Source organism: Triticum urartu, chromosome 3A (genome assembly GCF_056163025.1).
Source record: "Triticum urartu cultivar PI428250 chromosome 3A, HENAU_Tu73, whole genome shotgun sequence".
In the NCBI taxonomy this organism is placed as follows: Eukaryota; Viridiplantae; Streptophyta; class Magnoliopsida; order Poales; family Poaceae; genus Triticum; species Triticum urartu.
In genome coordinates, this window is record NC_141875.1 from 483,318,412 (window position 1) to 483,324,503 (window position 6,092).

Sequence of the window (6,092 nt, forward strand, 5' to 3'; positions counted from 1 at the left end):
TCCTTTCCCAGTGACAGAAGGGGCAGCAAGGCACATATTGTATCGTTGCCATCAAGGATAACAAGATGGGGTTTATTTCATATTGCATGAATTTATCTCTCTACATCATGTCATCTTGCTTAAAGCGTTACTCTGTTTTTAACTTAATACTCTAGATGCATGCTGGATAGCGGTCGATGAGTGGAGTAATAGTAGTAGATGCAGAATCGTTTCGGTCTACTTGTCACGGACGTGATGCCTATATACATGATCATGCCTAGATATTCTCATAACTATGCTTAATTCTGTCAATTGCTCAACAGTAATTTGTTCACCCACCGTAGAATACTTATGCTCTTGAGAGAAGCCACTAGTGAAACCTATGGCCCCCGGGTCTATTCTCATCATATCAATCTTCATCACTTTAATCTTGCTTTGCTTTTTTACTTTGCCTTTTACTTTGCACTTTGCATCTCTATACCAAAAATACCAAAAATATTATATCTATCAGATCTCACTCTCGTAAGTAATCGTGAAGGGATTGACAACCCCTAATCGCGTTGGTTGCGAGTAGCTATCATTTTGTGCAGGTACGAGGGACTTGAGCGTGGCCTCCTACTGGATTGATACCTTGGTTCTCAAAAACTGAGGGAAATACTTACGCTACTCTGCTGCATCATCCTTTCCTCTTCGGGGAAATCCAACGCAAGCTCAAGAGGTAGCAAGAAGAATTTATGGCGCCGTTGCCGGGGAGTCTATGCAAAAAGTCAACATACCAAGTACCCATCACAATCCCTATCTCTCGCATTATATTAGTTGCCATTTGCCTCTCGTTTTCCTCTCCCCCACTTCACCCTTGCCATTTTCTTCGCCCTCTCTTTCTCAATCTCCTTCTCTCTCTTTTCTCTGTTTGCCTCTTTTGCCCGTTTGCTCTTTTTTGCTCGTGTGCTAGTTTATTTGCTGGTCGTCATGGCTAGTCTCATATCTTCTCCGTTGTCTCCCGAGAATGAAGTTCTAAATTTTAAACAAAGGGAGGGAGAAAATATAAAAGATGCTTGGTATAGAATTTGCAATGCTCAAAATAGATCTACCAGGAAGCAATCTACTTCAGTTATTCTCCGCAATTTTTATGTAGGTGTTAATCCTTGGTATAGATATATCCTTGATACCATTACCGGAGGGAACTTCTTGGGTAGCCATACTTTTGATTCTTATAATGCTATGTTAGATTTATTTGGTTCACCACCTCTTTTGGTTAATGGAACCATGTTAACTTTGGAGCATGTTATGCAAAGACTTGAAATTATTGAAAATAAAGTTGCTACTATTGAATTAATTGAAAATCTAGATAAAAAGATCCACAATCAAATTACTCAATATGGATCTAAGGTAGGAATGACTTTGAAAAATATTAAGGAAAAGGAACCCATAGTTAATGAGAAGATAAACTTAGATTCTACTAGAATTGATAAACTTGAGGGTATCATTACAAACTTGGGAACCGCTTTTTCTTCTGTAAAGAATACTCCAAGCCCTCCTACTAAAATTGCCAAGCTTATGTATGTTCCTAAAAATAAGGGTGAATCATCTAGTAAGGAAACTATGGATCTTAAATCTATAAGTATTCATCCCAATCTTTTTGCTATCATTAAGGAACCAATTGCTAAAAATGAATTTTTCGATCTTGTGCCTAAAAGTTTGATAATCACTAGAAAGAAAGAAATTCCTAAGGGAAATAGATGGCTCATCGAAGAATTGCCTACCAAAGATGGCAATACCTAGATCTGTCCTCGCTTTTATGCCTAGCTAGGGGCGTTAAACGATAGCGCTTGTTGGGAGGCAACCCAATTTTATTTTTATTCCTTGATTTTTGCTCCTTCTTAGTAATAAATAAATTACTTAGCCTCTGTTTTTTTGTTTTTTGTGTTTAATTAGTGTTTGTGCAAAGTAGAACCGTTGGGAAGACTTGGGGAAAGTCTTGTTGAACTTGCTGTAAAAAACAGAAACTTTAGCGCTCACGAGAACTGCTGTCATTTTTATTTGGAGACTGCTATTTAGTTAATTATTTTTGCAGATGATTAATAGATAAATTCCTCAGGTCCAGAAATTTATTTGAGAATTTTATGAGTTCCAGAAGTATACGTTTGATCCAGATTACTACATACTGTTCTGTTTTTGACAGATTCTGTTTTTCGTGTGTTGTTTACTTATTTTGATGAATCTATGGTTAGTAAAATAGTTTATAATCCATAGAGAAGTTGGAATACAGTAGGTTTAACACCAATATAAATAAATAATGAGTTCATTACAGTACCTTGAAGTGGTTTTTTGTTTTATTTCGCTAACGGAGCTCACGAGTTTTCTACTTTAAGTTTTGTGTTGTGAAGTTTTCAAGTTTTGGGTGAATTCTTGTGATGGATTATGGAACAAGGAGTGGCAAGAGTCTAAGCTTGGGGATGCCCATGGCACCCCCAAGATAATCGAAGGACACCAAAAAGTCAAAGCTTGGGGATGCCCCGGAAGGCATCCCCTCTTTCGTCCACTTCCATCGGTAATTTACTTGGAGCTATATTTTTATTCACCAACATGATATGTGTTTTGCTTGGAGCGTCTTGTATTATTTGTGTCTTTGGTTGTTAGTGTGCCACAATCATCCTAGCTGTACACACCTTTTGAGAGAGCCATACATGAATTAGAATTTGATAGAATACTCTATGTGCTTCACTTATATCTTCTTGAGCTAAGTAGTTTTGCTCTATGTGCTTCACTTATATCTTTTGAGCGCTATAATTTTGCTCTATGTGCTTCACTTAGATTTTTTAGAGCACGGTGGTGGATTTGTTTTAAAGAAACTATTGATCTCTCATGCTTCACTTAAATTATTTTGAGAGTCTTAATAGCATGGTAATTTGCTTAATAATAACATGCTTGGTATTCAAGATTTGTGAAACTTTCTTTTGAGTGTGTTGAATACTAAGAAAAGTTGGATGCTTCATAATTGTTTTGAGATATGGAGGTAATAATATCAAAGTCATGCTAGTAGAGTAATTGTGAATTTGAGAAGTGCTTGAGTTAAAGTTTGCAAGTCCCGTAGCATGCACGTATGGTAAACGTTATGCAACAAATTTGAAACATGAGGTGTTATTTTATTGTCCTCCTTATGAGTGGCGGTCGGGGACGAGCGATGGTATTTTCCTACCAATCCATCCCCCTAGGAGCATGCGCGCAATACTTTGGTTTTTGATGGCTTGTAGATTTTTGCAATAAGTATATGAGTTCTTTATGACTAATGTTGAGTCCATGGATTATACGCACTCTCACCCTTCCATCATTGCTAGCCTCTACAGTACCGTGCATTGCCCTTTCTCACATCGAGAGTTGGTGCAAACTTCGCCGGTGCATCCAAACCCCGTGATATGATACGCTCTTTCACACATAAACCTCCTTATATCTTCCTCAAAACAGCCACCATACCTACCTATTATGGCATTTCCATAGCCATTCCGAGATATATTGCCATGCAACTTTCCACCATCCAGTTTATCATGACACATTCATCATTGTCATATTTCTTAGCATGATCATGTAGTTGACGTAGTATTTGTGGCAAAGCCACCGTTCATAATTTTTTCATACTTGTCACTCTTGATTCATTGCATATTCCGGTACACCACCGGAGGCATCCATATAGAGTCATACTTTGTTCTAGTATCGAGTTGTAATCATTGAGTTGTAAATAAATAGAAGTGTGATGATCATCATTTAATAGAGCATTGTCCCAAAAAAATAGAAAGGCCAAAAAAAAGGGCAATGCTACTATTCATTTTTCCACACTTGTGCTTCAAAGTAGCACCATGTTCTTCATATAGAGAGTCTCTTGAGTTATCACTTTCATATACTAGTGGGAATTTTCATTATAGAACTTGGCTTGTATATTCCAACAATGGGCCTCCTCAAGTGCCCTAGGTCTTCGTGAGCAAGCAAGTTGGATGCACACCCACTTAGTTTCTTTTGTTGAGCTTTCATACATTTATAGCTCTAGTGCATCTGTTGCATGGCAATCCCTACTCCTTGCGTTAACATCAATCGATGGGCATCTCCATAGCCCATTGATTAGCCTCGTTGATGTGAGACTTTCTCCTTTTTGTCTTCTCCACATAACCCCCAGCATTATATTCTATTCCACCCATAGTGCTATATCCATGGCTCACGCTCATGTATTGCGTGAAAGTTTATGAGTTTGAAATTATTAAGGTATGAAACAATTGCTTGGCTTGTCATCGGGGTTGTGCATGATGAGAGCATTCTTGTGTGACAAAAATGGAGCATGACTAAACTATATGATTTTGTAGGGATGAACTTTCTTTGGCCATGTTACTTTAAGAAAACATAATTGCTTTGTTGGTTTGCTTGAAGTATTATTATTCTCTATGTCAATATGAACTTTTGTCTTGAATCTTCCTAATCTGAATATTCATACCACAATTAAGAAGATTTGCATTGAAATTATGCCAAGTAGCACTTCGCATCAAAAATTCTCTTTTTATCATTTACCTACTCGAGGACGAGAAGGAATTAAGCTTGGGACCTAAGAATTTAAAAACCAGGTATCTTAATGTTTTGCCGGCAATCAATGGTGCCCTGGCGTTTGAAATTCATTCCCATTTCTTGCATGGGACCTAAGCATGCACCTAAGGACACATATTTGATTTTTCAACCAATTTATATGCACTGGAGCGTGTGCATGTAGTTCAAATTTGATTATGCACATAAATGCATTGAAAACTCAGTTAATGCATAAAAATGTCCAAACGAACCCTGAAAAATCACAAAAATTGGCACAACACTCCTGTTGTTCTATGTTGACATGAGAAATTTTTTGAAAGCAATACGAGGCAATGGATATTGTTTCGTCCCGATAGGTGGGACGTTCCCTACCGAAACCATCATGCTTGTTGTGAGAAGCTCTGGTTTGTGAGAAACATATACCCAAAACTGCCCCAAATGGGACAAAAATTTTACCACAGCATGTTGATGCCGCTCCGTGATAGCATGCCAAGTTTCATGAATTTCAGACGAGTTTCGGATTTACTAGAATTTAAAAACCAGGTATCTCAACGTTTTGCCGGCAATCAACGGTGCCCTGGTGTTTGAAATTCATTCCCATTTCTTGCATGGGACCTAAGCATGCACCCAAGGACAGAGATTTGATTTTTCGACCAATTTATATGCACTAGAGCATGTGCATGTAGTTCAAATTTGAATTATGCACATAAATGCATTGAAAACTCAGTTAATGCATAAAATGTCCAAACGAACCCTGAAAAATCACAAAAATTGACACAACACTCCTGTTGTTCTATGTTGACACGAGAAATTTTTTGAAAGCAATAAGAGGCAATGGATATTGTTTCATCCCCAAAGGTGGGACGTTCCCTACTGAAACCATCATGCTTGTTGTGAGAACCTCTGGTTTGTGAGAAGCATAAACCCAAAACTGCCCCAAATGGGACAAAAAAATTACCACGACATGTTGATGCCGCTCCATGATAGCATGCCAAGTTTCATGAATTTTAGACGAGTTTTGGATTTACTAGAATTTAAAAACCAGGTATCTCAATGTTTTGCCGGCAATCAACGGTGCCCTGGTGTTTGAAATTCATTCCCATTTCTTCCATGTGACCTAAGCATGCACCCAAGGACACATATTTGATTTTCAACCAATTTATATGCACTCGAGCATGTGCATGTAGTTTAGATTTGAATTATGCACATAAATGTATTGAAACCCCAGTTAATGCATAAAAATGTCCAAAAGAACCCCGAAAAATCACAAAAATTGACACAACACTCCTGTTGTTCTATGTTGACACGAGAAATTTTTTGAAAACAATAAGTGGCAATGGATATCATTTCGTCCCCAAAGGTGGGACGTTCGCTACCGAAACCATCATGCTTGTTGTGAGAAGCATATACCCAAACCTGCCCCAAATGGGACAATTTTTTACCACGGCATGTTCATGCCGTTCCATGATAGCATGCCAAGTTTCATGAATTCAGACGAGTTTTCGATTTACTAGAATTTAAAAACCAGGTATCTCAATGTTTGCGGG